At 39.3% G+C, this 20,308-nt stretch overlaps 1 long non-coding RNA gene across 1 annotated transcript in view; it reads right to left on the minus strand.

Annotated features, from left to right (window-relative positions):
- LOC129533273 (uncharacterized) overlaps positions 1–20,308 on the minus strand; it is a 273,052-nt gene that overhangs the window by 206,780 nt on the left and 45,964 nt on the right. Inside the window, exon 2 of the long non-coding RNA XR_008679393.2 lies at positions 8,214–8,252. This is a non-coding gene — a long non-coding RNA (uncharacterized lncRNA). The remainder of the gene's footprint in view (positions 1–8,213; positions 8,253–20,308) is intronic.

Below are 20,308 nucleotides of genomic sequence, written 5' to 3' on the forward strand. Positions count from 1 at the left end.
CCCTGGATGTGAGACATAGAGTGAAAGAATATCATTTTGGAACTTTAAGGTTTAATGAATGCCCCACTGGATTTCAGACTTCCATGGGAACTGTAGCCCCTTTGTTTCGGCCATTTTCTCCCATTTGGAAAGGGTATATTTACCCAATGCCTCCATTTTATCTAGGAAGTAACTAGTTTGCTTTTGATTTTACAGGCTCATAGACAGAAAGGACTTGCCTTGTGTCAAATGGGACTTTGGACTTGGACTTTTGGGTTAATGCTAAGACTATGGCAGATGGTTAAAAAGGCTTGCTTGTGTTTTGAAATTTGAGGACATGAGATTTGGGAGGGGGCAGGGGTGGAATGATATGGTTTAGCTGTGTACCCACCAAAATCTCATCTTGAATTGTAGTTCTCATAATCCCCATGTGTCATGGGAGGGACCTGGTGGGAGGTAATCGAATTATGGGGGTGATTACCCCCATACTGTTCTGGAGATACTGAGTGAGTTCTCATGAGATCCAATGGTTCTATAAGGGGCTTTTCCCCCTTTGCTCAGCATTTCTCCTTCCTGCTAGCCTGCGAAGAAGGTGACTTTCTTCCCCTTTGCCTTCCACCGTGACTGTAAGTTTCCTGAGGCCTCCCAGACATGTGGAACAGTGAGTCAATTAAAACTCTTTTCTTCATAAATTTCCCAGTCATGGGTATTACTTCACAGAAGCATGAAAATGAACTAACGCAACATCTAACAACTGAAAATAGAACACCTCTCTACTATGTCAGAATTTGGACTTGACAACCTTTAAGATTATTCCAAATTTGAAGATTCTGTAATTCATTGCAAGCTCTGAAAAGGGCAGTAGGAGAATTGAGCCTGAGAGAGGTGCCAGACAGGATGCAATCAGAAAAACAGAAACCATGCTAGGTATTTTAACAGAGAAAGTTTATTATTAGATCTAAGTTAAGTAAGTGCTACTCAACTGAAAAAGCAAACAGGTAACCTGAAGATAACCCAGACTGCAACTGCAGAAAGCAGCTGTCATTCTTAGGGTTAGGGGGAACCGTCTGTTACTGTTACGGGAGTAAAGATCTATAGCTGAAACCACACTGAAAGGAATTACAGGCAAATAGAAAGAGTTAATCCCTTCTGTCCTGTTCTGCCTTCAAGTCTTGCTCTAACACTCTTTATCAGCAGATCCTAACAGCTGGCATACCAGAAATAGAGTTTGCAGGTTCCAAGCACCAGCATTAAGAGGACAAATATTGAAGGATGGATTTGATGCTGAGAGATTGAGAGATGATAGCTTAGTAAGTGATAAATATAGGAATCTTGCTGGCTAAAAATTTAGATGCTTAGAATTGTATATGGGAGCACAAAATATTCTTTAGTAATGCTGGGATACAGCAGAAGAACAGCTGAATAAGCAAAATGCAAATGGGAGATCTGGAAAGAAAAGTTAACCTTATATCATTGGAATGGTTTTGGTAGCCAGTAGAAAGAAACCCAAGTGGAAAATACCAGATTTTTGGAAATTAAAATGTTCATATGATTTAAGCTCTGTGTCTATATAAAAAAGCAATCTGCATAAAAGAGAGTAGGGCAGAATCTTGTTCTTTTCCTAGTGAGACAAAACAGATTTAAACCCCTTAGGAGCACAAATAGAATATTGGTTAAGGGCTGGGTCCCTGCAGCCAGGAAAACTTGGTGTTAAATGCTGTTGCTGACTAGCTCTGCCACCTTGCACTTGTCTGTGTTTCCTGATCATTAATGTTGAGACACAAAACTACCTTCTTTTAGTTCCAGTGAAACAGGATAATTTTGAGGAGTAAATAAAATATGCTCTTAAAATGCTTAATAAACACACTTAGCGCATAGCATCAATGCATGGGAGCCATTACCTCACCCCGCCCTACCTTCATCTGGTCCTTCCTATATTTTCTTCAAAAATTAAGAAGTTGATAGCTTAGGTCTTCTTTGTGGAAAACAGCATGTCAGGGAAAATTCTTGAATTAAGAAGGTTAGCTTCATTCTTTGTTCTCTGCCTATACAACTGAGACCCCTGATTTTTCCCCAGCCTTTCTCATGAGTCTAGAATTGCCCAGATTCCTTTGACTAACTCTGAACTTTCTTTTATACCCATGGCCCAAGGAATGTTTTTCCCTGCCTGAAGATGGTACAAAATGTTCAGTCATGCCCTGTACTCCCTGAAAGGCTTCTGTAATGGGATAGACTGTTCTACCTCAAATCAAGCTCTCATTAAACCACATTAATTCATGAGTGAATTGCTATACTTTCTTCAAAAATTAAGAAGTTCACAGCTTAGGACTTCTTACGGATTAATGAATCCCTTGGGAATTAATGAATTCACAAAACAACACTTGAGTTAAAAACAGATTAGAATAAAACAAAATACCCTTCTTCTTTACATTAACCCCAAGTTGATCTTCAAGTTAAAAGGGTACAACTGTGGCCATTCTTATGTTTTCTCCACAGATAAGCATTATTAGTCTTCGCTGTTCTCTACTGTAGTTTGCATTCTTCTGTTTTCTTCATAAAGGGGTTGAGGATTGAGGAAATGAGCAATTAAATATTATTTTTGGGGCATTTGTTCCAAAGATGGGGAAAAATTACATTCTGTTGATAAAATGCACAATGAAAATATATGAAGAAAAGCTCTGTGGAACCAGAACCAACTAAAGAATCTGATCAGAATTTTTTTTTTAACAAGAACAAAGCAAAACAAAACAAGCATGCATTTGCTCCATCTGTCACTGGCCCATGGAAAACAGGGTGCGGTTTACCCAGACTTAATTTGTTGACATAAAGACATAAGGGACAACGCTAATTTAATCTTGTCTTCAAAATCAAATAACAATTAACCACACTGAATTCTTCCCACAAATTGCATTACTATTTTTTATTATTCTAACTCATTATCCACAAGAGTCCTGCTTTTAAGGGTGGACTTTCTATTATGGGTTGTTACAATTGATTAAATGAGAGGCATCTAAAATGTTTTCTTGGAATCCCAATGACGTTGCTAATGCAGACTCAGATTTGAATAACTACAGCTGAAACTATAAATGGAAGATGAAAATTATGCCTCCAGATGTGGGGAGTGTTTCACAACACACATCATTCTCCTGCCTCTTAATCTAAAATAATAATAATAATAATAGATGATTCATGGTTTCAAAGCAAGTTTTTCCATGCTTAGAAACCACATTTTCAATGTGTGACCACAATTTTTAAAGGATTTTCATCCGAAAGATAAAGAAGGGTTGATGAAGTGATAATTGTCTTGAGATAAAATGTAAATTTCATGAATTTTTTTCAAGGTTAAGATTTTTGCAATTGTTGGCTTTTTCTTCAGTTTATCTCACTCCTGTATCTTAATTCCTATTTTCAGAGCCTTTCTTAATTCATGTTGCACTTTTATTGGATGATTTCATTCTTTGGGTACAAAACAATATTGAGGAAGGAATTACTATTATCCCTCTTTTATGGGTGAGGAAACAGAGGTTCAGAGAAATTAAACAATTTATTGAGCAAGGTCACATAACTAGCAAGAGACAAAGGTGGGATTGGTGCCCAGGCTGGCCCAATGCCAAAATTAATGCCTTTTCTAGAAACCTATATTGTCACCAGCCCTGATTTCCATCTCCTTGTTAACCTCAGGAAAGCTCCTGAAAATTTTGACATGCTTAGAAAAGATTTCCCAAGTTAATCTCCCATAGACTTGGAGGACAGAGGCTAGTTCTAGTTATTCTCTGCATCTGGAGAGCTTGGTACAAGGCTGGCAGCAGAGTATCCGTTCATTAGAACAGCTTTAACTGAGGGACTAGGTTCTCTATTTAATCTGCATTAATGGAGTCCTACTGGATGGGGAAGCAGGTAACAGAGAAGACCAAAGGAGAAAGGGAAGGAGGACGGGATGGAGGCTGAAGAGAAAAACAAAGAGGCTTGAGAGGCCCCAGAGAAGGACTGGTGACATATGATGGCCACGAAACACGCCCAGGTTTTAGTTGACCTCCAAGAGGCCTTTGCAGTAATAGAAGAGAAGAGTATATCTGAAAGAAATTATCAGGAGCAGAATGGCAGGCACAGAATATTTCTCCATTATCTGCTAGAGGCAAAAGAAATGTAGGTTCTTAAAAACAACTTGTTTTGTTCTACTCTCACACTGTTAAATTATAAATCCTTTTTCTTTTCTTTTTTGAGATAGAGTCTTGCTGTTGCCCAGGCTGGAGTGCAGTGGCATGATCTCGGCTGACTGCAACCTCAGCCTCCCGGGTTCAAGCGATTCTCCGGCCTCAGCTTCCCGGGTAGCTGGGACTACAGGTGCACACCACCACACCCAGCTAATTTTTGTATTTGTAGTAAACACAGGGTTTCACCACGTGGGCCAGATGGTCTCAATCTCTTGTCCTTGTGATCCGCCCACCTCTGCCTCCCAAAGTGCTGGGATTACAGGTATGAGCCACTGCGCCCAGCCTATAAATCCTTAAAGCTAGACAGGCAAAATTTACCAATCTTAAAAAAATGCTGTATAGCATTTATTTAGTTAATAGTCTGGGTCAGACATTCTACTAACTGGTATGCTTATATTACCTCATTTAATCCTCACAACAATTCTATGAAATAATTACTATTATTCCCCTTTGTACAGATGAATGGGCTCAGATAAGTTAAGTAGCTTGCCCAAAGTCAGAAAGCAATAACCTCTTTTATTTTTGTTCCATGTTATATATGTTACATATGTTTATATATGTTTTATCCTCTGTAAAACAGTGATTATAACAGCTCCCTATTGGAGTTGTGTCCCAGGGAAAAGAGAAAATGTATATATGGGAACAGAGTCCAGCATACAGCAAATAACAGATCTTCACTCAGTCACTTAAAGCAGAAGTACAGATGTGGTTTGAATGCAGGTGGTTAAGGTCCCAGGTGTTACAATCAAATACAGGGGTCAAAGCACTTGCTCTGGCTTATTCATCTGGATGGGTTATCTTGGCTTTTTAAGCTAGCCCTGTTTCCTTAGTTCTATATGCTAATATATAACAATGATAGAATGTGCCTCATGAGGCTATTGCTAATAATCAAATGAGGTTATGCATTTGGGTAGGTAGAATTCTACTATGCCCCCTATAATCTCTGCTCTCTGGTGTCATGTTTTTTGTAATCCCCTACCCCTGAGTGTGGAAGGCACCTGTGACTTGCTTCTAACTAATAACATGTCAAAGGCAATGGGCTATCATTCCTGTGATTAAGTTCCATTATATAAGACAAGCTAGTCCAACTGGCAGCCTGAGGACTGCATGTAGCCCAGGACAGCTTTGAATGTGGCCCAACACAAATTTGTGAACTTTCTTAAAATATTAAGAGAGTTTTAGTTCTTGTGCGATTTTTGTTTAGTGCATCAGCTATCATTTGTGTTAGTGTATTTTATGTGTGGCCCAAGAAAATTCTTCTTCCAGTGTGGTCCAGGGAAGCCTAAAGAGTGGACACCCCTGATATAAGACTTTGTTTTAGCAGAGCAAAAAGAAAGATTCTCCTGCTGGCCTTGAAGAAACAAACAGCCATGTTGTGAGCTGCCATGAAGGGGCCACGTAGCCAGTAACTACAGGCAGCCCCTAGGAGCTGAGGTAGCCTCCAGCTGACCATCAGTAAGAGGCCAGGGCCTTCAGTCATGAAGCCACAAGGAAACAACCTGAGAAATCTTGGAAGTAGATTCTTCCTTAGTTGAGTCTCCAGATGAGAATGCAGCCCAGGTGACACCTTGATTGCAGCCTTGTTAGTTCCAGAGCAGAGGACTCAGCTAAGACTTCTGACCCATAGAAATTGACAGATAATAAATGTGTGCTGTTTTAATCTGATAAGTTGTAGCAATTTCTTATGCAGCAAGAAATAACCTAATACATACATATAAAGCATTTGGCACCGGGCCTTGTATGTATTAGTCTTCAAAAAAATACTACGGGTATCTTCTACATATGTCAATCAGTAAACATATGTTTACAGAGTTCTTACTTGTGCATAAAATATCTCTTTAAAAGACAAATGCATTTATTGAATTCATGCCTTCTATATAGTTAAGACAAATATATTTTTAGAACTTTCTAGTTAACGTCCAGAGTTACAGAACACTCTTAGGGTGCTAGATAGCTATATTGTAACAAGGTCTCAGAGACGCTGTGAATGCATAAGATTCAACTATGTGCCTAGAATATGAAAGGCCTCCAAATAAGGAGTGAATCTGTAAAGTGGATGGGTGAGACTGACTTTATATAATAAGCCATGTCATTTGTTTTTAGGCTTTTGTCATATTACTAAATGACAATTTTTAGCAAACTAAATGATAGCAGCAAACTTCAGTTTACCCACGTTTAGCCACGATACAATACACATATGCTTTTAAAATCTTCTCTAACAGCTAGTGAGAATTCAGCCTGAGACAAATTCATAAATATGTATTTTATAACTTGTTTGGTGGGACATTACAAAATGAAGCTAGCTTTATCTATCAGTTATTCAATCAATGGAAATAGAATACTTTCACAATACAGGCTGCTCCTGCTCTAAGGCTGCTGATGTTGGGGGGCTCCTTCTCTAAGGCTGTTGATGTTTGGAGGCTTCTCCCTCAGACTCCTGTTACCTCTAGAGAAGGGGATTACATGTCCATGGACACAATGACAAAAGTATTGAAAGACCAAACCAAAGAAAGTCTTCATCTTGCCATACACTAGAGCTCTCCTTGGCTACAACACTGAGTTAGGACTCCACTTACACAGTTTTTCCATACCTAGTCGAGCATTTTTTCATTATATTAACCTTGAAATAAGTGAGGACTAGTTTTTATTAACCCATGCATTCCTTCAATAAATAAGTCATTCAGTACCTACCCTATGCCAGTAAAATAAAACAGAAGAACCTAAAGCAGTTTAGTGACTTGACTGATGTCACACACTTGAAATGCAGGAGAGTTGGAACTCACACATACAGCCAGCTCTGTTGGTCTGTTCCCAACATGTCCTCTGGCCACAACAGCACTCACTTGTTTCTGTCATAATGATGTAGGATGCAGGAGCATGGATGAAGCTGGAAGCCATCATTCTCAGCAAACTACCACAGGAACAGAAAACCAAACACTGAATGTTCTCACTCATAAGTGGGAGTTGAACAATGAGAACACATGGACATAGGGAGGGGAACATCACACACTGGGGCCATTCGGGGGCTGGGGGCAAGAGGAGGGAAAGCATTACGACAAATACCTGATGCATGTGGGGCTTAAAACCTAGATGACGGGTTGATAGATGCAGCAAACCAGCATGGCACATGTGTACCTATATAACAAACCTGCACGTCCTGCACATGTATCCCAGAACTTAAAGCAAAATAAATAAATGAATAAATAACTTTCTGAAATTAGAAAAAAAAAATGCAACCTCAAGGGGAGCAACGACAGTTAGAATTAGTTCTGAAAGACAAATGATGCCTTGTTGTAACGGGTTTTGCTTAGGACTGTAATTGTCAGGGAAGTACAGAGATGTGTACCAATCCCAATACTCAACACCTGATGACCCCACACTGTGCAATGGGGAGGCACTGACTCATTACCTAATTACAGTCCAACAGTCTTCAGATTGCCCAGTGGCTTGTGTTGATATTTTTGTTTGTAATTTTAAGTCTGCTATGAACTACTGCTCTTAAGTATACTTTCCAAATATGCCCTCTCAGAAACATCTCCAAATGATTGAAGGAAAAACAAACACCACCACTTATTTCAAGGTCTTTCCCATACTGTATTCCCAGTACTTGCAACCAGCTATACTAGCCACTAATTCATTTATTCAACAAATGTTGATAGATCACACTTTCTACCTGGCGGGCACAATCAGGATGAAATTGATTTCCACTGGGCAAGAATAACTCTCAATCACTCCCCCTTGTGTCACATGCATCACTCAGCACCTTCTCTCAGTCTTTGCTATAAACTGCCTTTAATTTCTGTTGCAAAGTCCTCACAAAAACACGTTTGGCTATTTCCAGATCTTGTACAGCATTTGGCATACACGGCTACATTGACCAACTGAACAGGCATGGAGAAAAAAACAACCACTAAAGAAAGGACTCTTGAACCCATAGCATGGAAAGGTGTTGATGAGTGACTGTGAGTGTGGGCTGTGGAGCCAGGCTGCATGGATTTGAAACTTGGCTCTACCACTCACCAGCTGTGTGTGATCCCAGGCACACCCACTTCACTTCATCTGTAAAAGAAGGATAATAATAACAATTATCTCACAGGACTATTGGAGGAACGACAAGAGCTAACATAGGTAAAAAGCTTAGAACAGTAGCTGACATTTGGTAAGCACTCAATAAATGTTAGCTATCATTATTATAAAGAATATTGAATATTTTCATCCAAATTCTATATATCCTTGTATAGGATGTGAACTCACTTTTCACAGTAAATTTGAAAAAAAACTGTCTTATAAAATCTTCCATATCAGCTACCTTTGGGGGAGTAATTCCAAAGCCATTATCATAAACATGGGCTATTGTTTTATAATCAGGGCAAGAAGAAACAAATGTTGTTTTTAAAACTTAGATTTAAAACATGAATTAGTTTTGTTATTCTGACTCCTTCACCTCCCCATCGTGGTAAGTACAATTTGTTAATTCCTTTCCGTGTTTCTGTGCTAAGCTTTCTTTCCACTCTGATTACTCTTGGCTAGTTCTCAACCCAGACTGTCTATATTCGCAATCTGGTTCTTCTACATCTTGTCTATGAGAGCTTGGAGATGTATTTTACTCTCTGTCAATCAGTATCTTCTTATCAAATGGGAAAATAAGTTGGACCTACCTCTTAGTATTGTTAAGCTGGCATAATACTGGGCAAAGATAGGTCCCCAATGAATTCTAGCTATGACTGTTACCCTGAGATTTCAGGACAATATCTGACCTCATAGCTGTTCACTGAACACTTTTTGATGTTATGTTCTATGAGCAGCAGGAGCAATGACTTGGTGCTAGGACAGTGCAGGATGGGTAGCAAAGAATGCAAAGTGTTCCATGAAGCCAGAATATGTGTCACTCCAGACATGAAAGCCAAAACCCTCTTCCAGATGTTGAAGCACTCCTGCTCCAAGGCATTGCCAAAAAGCCAGGCCTCTCCACTTTGCTTGGCAATGAAGACCAATAATCCACCTTAATTTGGAAAATTCCACTCACGTTCCTGGTCTCTGGCTTTCCACATGTCCCCATGAGGTTTTATGCCAGCTTTGAGTTCCAAATGTTGAGGAGGAAGAAAGGAGAGAACGGAAAAAAAAAAATAGGTAGAGGAAAGGTCGGAAATTTAAACTGAATTGTTTGGTAATGGAAATTCCCTTTCAAGTCTCTTTCATTCTTTATTTGGATTCCATTGAGTGTGGGCCAAAAGAGAAAAAGGAAAGGTTAAATTCTCCTATCAGATCTGGCAAAGAATCTCAGCCAAGCAGCTTAAGGGACAGATTAGCTTGCCTGCAAAGCAAAAGTGTCGATACACAAGATGCCAGCAGGCTGCACAGACCCCTCCTTAGAGGCCTTGGCATCCACTGGCCCTGGGAGGGGCTTGCAGGAGGAAATTGGCCCATAGGCAATAGCTTGATCCTCAAGAAAGTGCAAAACATTCTCTCTGCCCAGGGGTAGAAGGAGGCTTTAGATATTCTCACCTTAACTAGTCGGATCTGCTTCCCTTTGAAGAATAAACTTTCATATCCTCCCCCCAGAGAAATACTCACAAGATTTTGCCCCCAATCTAGGGTTTCATGGACCTCAGCTATCCCACCCACAGACCTTGAACCCCTGTCTTATAACATGAGATCCCTGACCTCTTTGAGAACATCTTACTAAAAGCCTTTCTATTTTTCACAGGCCTCTTTCCATCAGCCTTCACTAGAGTCAAAACCCTTCTTTTTAAACTAAGATCAGATCCAAAATTCAAAACATGTCTGGCTGTGGCCTGATGTGTCTGTGTTTAATTCAAAAAAAAAACCGGCAAGTTTAGTGGGGAAAAATAACCCGAAAAACTGATCCTTGGTGTAAATACTGAGCCCTACTATTATCTCCTGGAGTAAATATTGGTCTCTACTTTTAGCTCCGGCAGTCCTGGACTGGGTGTTAGGAAAGTCACTCAGCATTTCAGAGTTTTCAATTTTCTCATGAATAAAATGGGAATTTATTAGTCACCTGTCAACCTCTTCAGGTTTTTGTCAGGTTACATTTCCTGTTTGTCAAAGTGATTCTCCAAAGATAAAAGAAACTATGAAATATGAAAGTTTAATGAGCAGCTATCACATGACAGACGCTGAAGATGGGGACATAGGTCCCTCCTTCCCTGAAGGGGCTCCCACGGAGTGGGGAGGTGGCTGAGGAAGGCAATGACCATAGTTCATTATGAGAAAGCATTCTGATAAAGGCTTGAAGAGGCCTTCCAGGGAGGATTCCATGCCTTCCGAGACAATCAGGAGACACTTCCTGAGGGAGAGAAGCATCTGAACTGTACCCACTAGGGCAGTGAGAGGAGCCAGCTGGGAAAAAGAGGGACAAGATATTTCCATCAAGGGAATCAGCATGCTCAAACTTAAAGAGGAGAAGTGTAATAATAATGACTGCATGATATGGTTTGGCTGTGTCCCCAGCCAAATCTCATCTTGACTTGCAGCTCCTATAATTCCCACGTGTCATGGAGGGATCCAGTGGGAGGTAATTGAATCAGGGGGGTAGGTCTGTCCCATGCTGTTCTCATGATAGTAAATAAGTTTCCTGAGATCTGACGGTTTTACAAAGGGCCTCTCCTGCACACACTCTCTTGCCTGCCACCATGTAAGATATGACTCTGCTCCTCATTTGCCTGCCCCCATGATTGGGAGGCCTCCCCAGCCATGTGGAACTGTGAGTCCATTAAACCTCTTTCCGTTATAAATTACCCAGTTTCAGGTATGTCTTTATTAGCAGCATGAGAGCAGACTAATACCCTGCGTATTTCAGCTCAGGCTGCTGATACGGACATGAGTGCTTACTGTGATGCTGGGAGTCTTGAATTAAAACACAAATACTGAAAGGACATTTCAGGGTCACGAAGTGGGGCTGAGGAGGAGAGAGTAGGGAACAAGTCCCCTCTCCAGTCTCCTCACCACCCTGAAAAAAGGCAGAGCTTGGCTGTTGAGAATATTGATTTTCTCTACTCCCATGTTTCCCTGTGTCCCCATGTCCATCATTCTATTTAGGGGAGATGCTACCAAAGGCCACACTTCCTCATTGTGTCAGATTCTTCCACCTGCCTTTAGACTCTCCAAATTTCAGATTAGAGGACACCTTTAGTTCTTCAAGGTCTTTGGGATCCAGCTCTTAAGCAAGGGACCCGGGTGTACATCAAGAAAGCTGAGCCTGCTTTCTGGCAGAGGAAAGCAAGCCTGTCATTCATGTGAAGAGCATCCCCTAAATGATCGTGTGTCTGCGTGCATGCAAACACTGGGGATTTAACAAAACCAAAGAAAAGTATTTGGAAGCCCCTTGCCAAATACTTTTCTCATTAAATTTTAAGTGTGTTTGTGTTTTAAAGGGAAATGTAATCCGTATGTTTCTGATGGACTTAGATTTAATATATCCAAATGCTTCATAGTAATGTCTACCATCCAAGAAGTTCTTGGAACCTGGATTTTAGTCTGAAATCCTTCTCAAAAATAGAAAGCTATAGATATTTTCTAAGAGAAGGAAGAGCATGAAGCAGGTGGGACAAACTTCAGTTTTTTGTTTAATGCATGGAAAAATAAATCTCCCTAAAACAAACTCATCTGTGACAGTTCTCACCTGCCCTTTCTCTTTGGCATTCACAGTCACCTTATTCACTGGGAAGTTGACCTCACATCTCACTGTCTAGGACAGTCCCAGTTAATGCCACTTGTCCCAAAATCATTGTCTACAGTGCCCATTTTTATTCTCCAAATATCCTGGTATGAATAAGAAATGATGTGATCACCCTAGATAGGGCAGAGCTCTGACATGCCCATTCTCTCCTTCCTTCCCCTTTGAGATAGCCCAGATACAAATGTAACACAAGCCACAAATTCAAGCTACATATGTGACTTAACATTTTCTAGTAGCTATATTAAAAATAGTAAAAATGAACAGGCAAAATCAATTTAAATATATTTCATTTAACTGAATATATCTAAAATATCATTTCTAAATATAATCAACATAAAATATTAACAAAATATTTTACATTACTCTATTTATACTAAGTCTTTGAAACTTATGATGCATCTCATATTGGACTTACTATATGCCATAACCACATGCCACAATTGTCTACTGTACTGGACTGTGCAGTTCTGCTATGAATGTCTTCCGTGTCATGCTTTTTTACCCCATCTATGGTTAGTAGTTAAATTCATTTACAATGAGTTCCTGTACTTGTATCTTAGTATGTAAAGTGAAGATTTTCAAAGACTGGCTTTAAAACCCATCATCTTTCCATGGCCTTAATAACAGGTATAAAATCTAGTTTCACACTCAAATCCCAGGAATAACTTTGTATTCAAGGTGGTACCTTGTCTCCCCTTGAAATACTGAAATCCATTATTTTCATGGGGTAGCTAGACACATAGCAATGCAATTTTTAAGTGAGGAAGAATATATTGGCTATTTCAATATTTCACATTAACCTCAGTATACAATCAACAAAGGTTGTTTGCTCTTATTTTTATGTTCTTCTTGTCTGCCACCCTTTAGTGTCCTTTTAGGTCAATAAGATTCTTGGATTTTTTTTTGTTTTTGAAGCCCTGCCCTAGGGCCTCTGCCATGCCTGCAAACATCAGACTCCTAGTCATTGTCCTAGGAAGGTATTTGGGCTCTGACTTCAACTCTCACTTGTTTAGGAACTCTCTGGCAGGGATTTCTTCCCCAACCATTGGGCCTGAAACATCAAAGGCCATTCACTGACATCTGCTACTGGAAATGATGGACTTTCTCCAAAAGTGCCATATTTGATTAGTGATACATTCAATTCTCATTTAAATTGAAGTTGCCACTTCCTTGTCACATTGGGCTCCTAAGAGGCCATGTTCACATATGCCCATGTGCATGAACACACACACACACACACACACACACACACACACGGTTAGTAATTAATGCATTTGTGTATTCTTTTCTTCTCTCTCCCTGCTTGTATTTCTTCCTTTCTTCCTTTTTAGCATTTGCCACTAAGGCTGACATATAATATGTACCTGATATGGTTTGGCTGTGTTCCCACACAAATCTCATCTTGAATTGTAATCCCCATAATCCTCATGTGTCAAGGTAGGGACCCAGTGGGAGGTGATTGGATCGTGCGGGCAGTTTCCCCCATGCTGTTCTCATGATAGTAAGTTCTCATGAGATCTGATGGTTTTATAAGTGTTTGACAGTTCCTCCTTCACATGCTCACACTCTTACCTGCCAGCTTGTGAAGAAGGTGCCTGCTTCCCCTTCTGCCATGATTGTAAGTTTCCTGAGGCCATGTGGAACTGTAAGTCAATTAAACCTCCTTTGTTTATAAATTACCCAGTCTCCGGTAGTATCTTTATAGCAGTGTGAGAATGGACTAATACAGTACCCAATAAATAGTTCTTAGCTAGCTGATATACCTGACAAATTTTAATAAAAAGCAAGAGGTTTTAAAATTTAAAAATACTCACAACTAAACATTTAAACACATTAAAAGGCAGCTTTATAATTCCAGTTGTCGCTACAAACCAACTCAACAGGCTCAAGCCATTTCTAATCCGGGAAAGTCTAAAATAAAGCTAATTCTGTTAGCTTTTTAATGGGACAAAAATTACGGTTACTGTGAAAACTTTAACTTAGAACTCTCAGACTTGAGGATAATTAAAGTCACATTACAGAAATAACTATTTCAATTTAATTTACTATTGCATACAATGTAAGGGCTGATTACTCTCCCCTCAGCATTTTGGACTTTGATATAACTTCCTTTTTGTGAGTTAAATTTACTTAAGTGTCAATATTTTGCAATTCAAAGTACCAATTAACTTTATGTGTGTTTTTTCCCCTTAAAAAAAAAGCAGCATTCAACAAAATTGTAAATGTTCTCTTCTTTTGCTTCTATCACACACTTTGGGCTTGAGTTGTATTTTGGAAATGTTTGTGTCAGGATAAGGCAAACTCAGGGTGTTCCTAGGTCAAAAGCTCTAATCATCAAATAAATTCATCACCACATTGGTTTTATTCTTGGACACTCACCCCTTTTACCTAAGAATGTAGTATAGCATACTGAAAAGAACAGGTGGTCTACAGAATACTGGGATTTGAAACCTAGATTTCTATGAGATGTTGGGCGAGATATTTTAACTTCTCTTAATCTCTCCAAATAATAACAATACCTATTGAATGCTTATATGCTAGGTACTGTTCCTGGTAATTTTCAAATGTTATCTCATATAATAATCATTAAAAATCCCATCTCTCCATTTTGAAGATAAAAAAATGAAGTTTAAAAAAGTTAAATAACATGCTCAGAATCACACAGCTAGTACAGAATAAAATCTGGATTCCCAACTCATCCAACAGTTTCAGTTCCACTGCTTTTAATCTGTACTACTTGGATTCTGTAAACTGATGGTGGCACCACTGTTAAGACACAGACGGGGAGACTTGATGCAGGGCATGCATCTGGCTCAAGCTTACTGTTGTCAGTGGACCATAGGTGCCCAGAGCTCTAACTCATCCTCTGTTTGACCTGTCAACCTAAAATGAGTGACATAGAGATCAACTCTCCAAAACAAAGAGTTTATTCAGGAAGAATAAGGGATTGCATTTCTGGATATGTGTGCTATGGCAGACCATAGGCATATCTGAGAGGAAATAAGCAAGGGAAGCTTTTTTAAACTGTTTAATTTCTTTTTAGAGATGGGGTCTTGCTCTGTCAGCCAGGCTGGAGTGCAGCAGAACAATCATAGATAAATGTAGATTCGACCTCCTAGGCTGAAGCATCCTCCCACCTCAGCCTCCCAAATAGTTGGGATTACAGTGTGAGCCACTGTGCCCAAGGGGAAGCTTTTAAAGGCAAGACCATTGTTTACAGGAGATTTTCAAAGTCGCTGGTGTTGGTTCATTGGTGGTGCTAGCTGTTGATAGGTGAAGGCCTTCATAAAAGAGGCTTAACTGGAAAGTTCTGGTTGGGAAAGTCCTTTGTGGCAGTTCCTGTTACTGTCATACCTGTGTGAGGGCCCTTCCTTCATGGCCTCCCAGTTCCATTTTCTTAGGGTTTGACATGAGTGACTCCATCTTTGTACTGATAATTTTCACAGACCTGAGAATCACCCCAAACTGTCATGTTTATACCTTTCTATGTGGCCCAAATTTATACAATCCTGCAAAATAAATACTGAACCAGCCAGTAGGAGCAATCTGCTTACCAGGCAATACTTCTGGAAACATTGCAGGCTACAAGTCCCAAGACAGCCCTGTAGGCACAAGTCCTAGAGCGACTCACAGCATCTGGTCAACTCCACATAAGGTTCAGAGTTCCCCAGGGGGCATCCCAACCAGTTAGCATAGCCAGACCCAGAGACAGGGGCTCCAAAAGCTCAGTCATCTCTGATGCTGGGAAGACCAGGACCCCCTGTTTCCCAGATCAAAAGACAATATTGTTGTCAGATCTTCTAACCAGGTGGATGAAGTTGATCCGAGAGAAGCAGAGAAGAACAATGAAAAGACCGTCTCATCAGCTTTCACATTCCCAGAGACCAGACTGGACCCCTGCCCTCTATATTAGATGAACTATTTTAGTGCCCTTCCACACAAAACTTGCCTATTTTGATTAAGCAAATTCAAGACAGATACCTGTGTCTAAAATCAAAAGAATTTTTAAGAATGTACCAATGAACAATTTCATTCTTGTTATTTATCCTGGGACTGGCTTCCATACAAAATTCATAGAGCAGAAGCTAATCGACTTGAAAGTTAGAACACTGGGAACAGTTTCCCATCTGCCCCTTATGAATTTCATGACTGTCAGGAAGTTATTTCATCTTTCTTGCTCAGTTTATTCACCCAATTTAAAATTGCAAACACACACATTCCAGAAGTCCCTACCTTCCTTCCCCACTTGATTTTCCCCATAATAATTTTTATTTCTAATATATTAACTTATTTATCCATTTTGTTCATTGTTCTCCCCAGTAAAATGCAAGTTCCATATAGATGCTACTGAATCTCCCTGGTCCAGAATAGAATATAATACATAAGAATTCAATAGATATTTCTGGCAGTTGTTGTTGAATATATTATGTGATTTGATTATACCGTATCAGTGGTTACCCTCTTGAGATCCCATGAACCCTGTGAGTTCATGAAGATAGTATTAGACAAGCCTCAGGCTAATTTGAATATGACTGAAAGCATAATGGAGATAACACATTTTAACCATCACTATGTTCCTCCAGCTAACATATCCAACATCTTATTACACAAGAGAATTTAATGCTTCTTAAAATTGCGTTTATTATTACTTTTCACTATTTTCATAAATTATCTATGTCTTTTGTTAATAAAAAATGATAATGCTATTAGTTTGACCAAAAGTCAAAACAAGAGGCAATGGAAGAAAGAGCTACAAAATAAATCTTTGGCATGTGACAATTCTCAAGTTAATCTTCTCAAGCCATATTTTGTTACCTTAAAAATAAGTGTGGTATAAGATAGCACATATAAATAGCCTAACATGTACTTAATAAATATTAGCTCCTTTTTTTCTTTCACATGGTAGAGAAATAACTCTTTTCCAACCCTAGAATCCAGGATTCTTTGTTGTTGGAGCTGCACAAGCTGAGATGTGTAAGTGCAGTTTAAGACCAGAATTTCAAAAGATCATATTGTCCACTTAACAGCTCTTTTAAAAAGTATAATAATAATAAAATAAAAAAAGTTCAACAAATAAATAAGACTTAACACATCTCTATTAAGCTATCATGAGTTCAATTCCTTTGAACTTATTGAACACTGCAAAATTGGCTCAGAAAAGACAGCAACATAGGTGACAATAGTGCTTATATCTCTGATTCTCAGGAAAAGTAACCAGTGTGGGGCAATTCATTGAGTGGTTTATTTCTAGTTGCATAAGGAGAGACTGGGCAAAAGTGAGAGACTGAGATAAAGTTTGAGGAGAAACAGAAAGAGCACACTGGAAGACAGAGTGACAGGGCAGGTAGATGACAAAAGCTAATTCCTTCCTTATGCTGAGGACCCCCGTATCTGCATTAGTATTTGAGCAATAGAGGAATTAAACAAGCATATTCCCTCTTTCCCCCATTGGTTGCTAAGTGACACCCAGAAAAGAGGTCAGAAGAACACAACTTAAAATGGGAATCTTTTTAATTTCTCAACATTTTTCATGCTTCTTGAAAGTAGGAAGCTTTCACGGTTACCTTTGTCAAGAATCCCTGAGGCTATGCATGGGACATTAAACACAATAATAATAACTAGGAGCAATTGCTCTATGCCCAGATGTTACCTTAGATACTTTGCACATATTACCTTGTTTAGTTTTACCCTTCAAAAATTCCAGAATTTTCTAAATATTATTAGTTCCACTTTTAGGATGAGGAAGCTGAGCTTCAGAATAGTTAAGAGGTTTGATTAATCAAAGATAGGATAGGTTACATTAAATCAACTAACAGCCGCCAAATCTAAATGGTATTTTTTTTACACGAAGTTCTTTCTGATTTGAATCCAAGGCACTCTCCAGAATAACTTTCCTCCAAGTGGTGAGTTGAGACTCCAAGCTGATCACCATTTTGAATCTGCAATCTTAATGTGAGACCTCTTCAATAGCTATTTTGGCAGGAGAAGAAAAACAAGTGGAAGATCTCATACTGACAAATGCTTCAGCCCAGAAGTGGTATGTGTCACTTCTGTTTACAGCCAATGGGCAACAAAAAGCCCTCACTCAACTGTGATTACCCACAAGAGAAGAATTAGATATCAGTAAGTCCTAACAGAGGCTTCCCCAAGGCAACATAGGGAAAAGACAGAGTAGCAAAGACCCTATTTCAAGTGTTTTGATTCCAAATTCCTAGTTTATTGTTTTGTCAGCCAATTAAATAGGAAATTCTAAATGTATAAAAGATTCTCAAATATTGACAACATTTTAGAAACTGTACATGCTTAGGGAAGATTTAGGGCAAGTAAGAAGTTTCTTGCCACCTTAAATTATACTCTACTGTCAACCAAAAACAGATGTTTCTGGAACTACAGATGCTTCTGGAAGAGCCAAAAGGGAGAAGTCTATCACTCCTCAGTAATGCGATCATGGTCAGCTCAACACCACCCCAAATAACCAATCTAATGGTAAACATTACTAGTGTTAGTATTAGTATAGCCTGTATCTATTGAGCAATTGTGTCATAGCAAATGGTTTTGAAAATTCTTTTCACATATTGATTCATTTCATCCTTACAAGAGCCCAATGAATTAAGCATCACTATCAGCCTCGTTCTCATGTGAGAATAAAGGATGCAAGGATCAAGGGGTCAGGTAACCTAAGTTCAACCTGTAAGCCTGCTACACAAACACAGTTGAAGAAGCAGTCTCCGTCTTTGCCTTTTTACCAGATTGCTCTTTTTAGGTTCCTTGTGTATCCAGTTCTAGAGCTACCTCCATGCACAGTCATCTCTGGGTAGGACAAGTCAACACACCAAGTCTCAATAAGTCAGAGAAAGCAACTGGCCAGGTCCAGAGAGGTAGAAACTGAAGTTTAAAGCTTTGGCTAAATACCAGACACTCGGGTTACACAAACCAGCTCTCAGGACAACCCAGTGGAAAAAAGAACAGGAAGAAAAGAGCAAACATTTGTGGAAACTTGTTAAACTAGCGAAGTGGGAGAGCTCAGCACCCTGTAGAGGATTCGGAACTCCAATGATACAATCCCAGCAGGTTCCTCCTTTTTACTTTTTATTAGCAGCACTGGTTGAGGCTCACTGTCAGCTGCAATAGGGCTTGTCTTCCCAGAGCATTCTCCTTCTCTGAACAGTTTTTTTTAATGGAAGAAAAAGCAAGAAAAAATTTTTAAAAATTTGCTTAAAGAATTTACAAGTAAATTCTCCAAATTTGAGAGCTTTTGAGTGATGAATAAGGACAAGTTATGAATCTTCTGTAGCCAGAGCACTGAATTAGGAGCTTTAAGAATGTATGAGAAGGGACTCAGTATCTCAGCTTTCAATGTCCAGTAGTGTTAGGATTGAAAACAGCACTGGACTTAGATTTAAAAGATCAGATTTTTGGTTTGCTACCCATGGCACCACAAACAAATCAGTTAACCTCTGTGAGACTCATTATATTGTCTATTAATAGTGAAATATGCATCTCTTACCTCCTAGAATACATGGCATACATAAGAAACACAAAGATTTCATAATACCCCAGACCCTTTCTCTTACTTAACAGCCTCTGAAAGTGTATCTCCTTCTCTTTTGAATGTCCTGTCCCATCCAGTCACCCTTCATATGGCTAATTGTATGAAAACACATATGATCCTGTATTGCAATGCAATTTTACGTGCCTGTTTCCCAACTCTGCTGTGAACTCCTTTACAACAGAGGATGGTGTCTGCTGTGAACTCCTTCACAACAGAGGATGGTGTCTTGCTATGCATCATTGAATGACCAACAACCATAGGGGTTGTGCTGAAAACGCACACTGGGGACTTGTAATTCCAGAAATACTATGAACAAAACACCATAACACTGAAAATGCTGACTACAATATACACAAACTTCTCATTAAATTCATCAATGGACTGACAAAGAAGGAAAAATATGTAAAGGTCAAAACCTAAATGCACAAGGGTAACCCAGAAGGTTGAGCATAGCACTGAAGTCAGCTTGCATCCAGGGTTTGTTTACTGAGCTCCAGTGGTCTTGAGCACTAGTTAACGAGGAGACAATCCCCAAGGCTCACCCAAAGTAGGAAATCTGATAGGAGATTTCCCAAAGAGCTATGACTTTAATTTAAGACTGAACATAAAATGAATCTACCATCAAAGTGATTACAAAAGATGATCCTGTCACAAACTTTTACACCGTGTGGAAGACAAAAAGCTCTCTGAACATTCTTAATCATAACTTGGCCTCCAATCAGGTTTATTGTTCCAAATCTCCATAGCTGAGTGAAAATTCCTATCTGAAGATTTGGTTTAGAGTATTCTCGAATTAGTGGAACAAATCTCCCCTGAAGGAATCAGGTCCAAATCAGGCCTCAAGTAATTCTTCAGATGAGG

This window comes from Gorilla gorilla, chromosome 3, assembly GCF_029281585.2.
Source record: "Gorilla gorilla gorilla isolate KB3781 chromosome 3, NHGRI_mGorGor1-v2.1_pri, whole genome shotgun sequence".
Taxonomy (NCBI): Eukaryota; Metazoa; Chordata; class Mammalia; order Primates; family Hominidae; genus Gorilla; species Gorilla gorilla.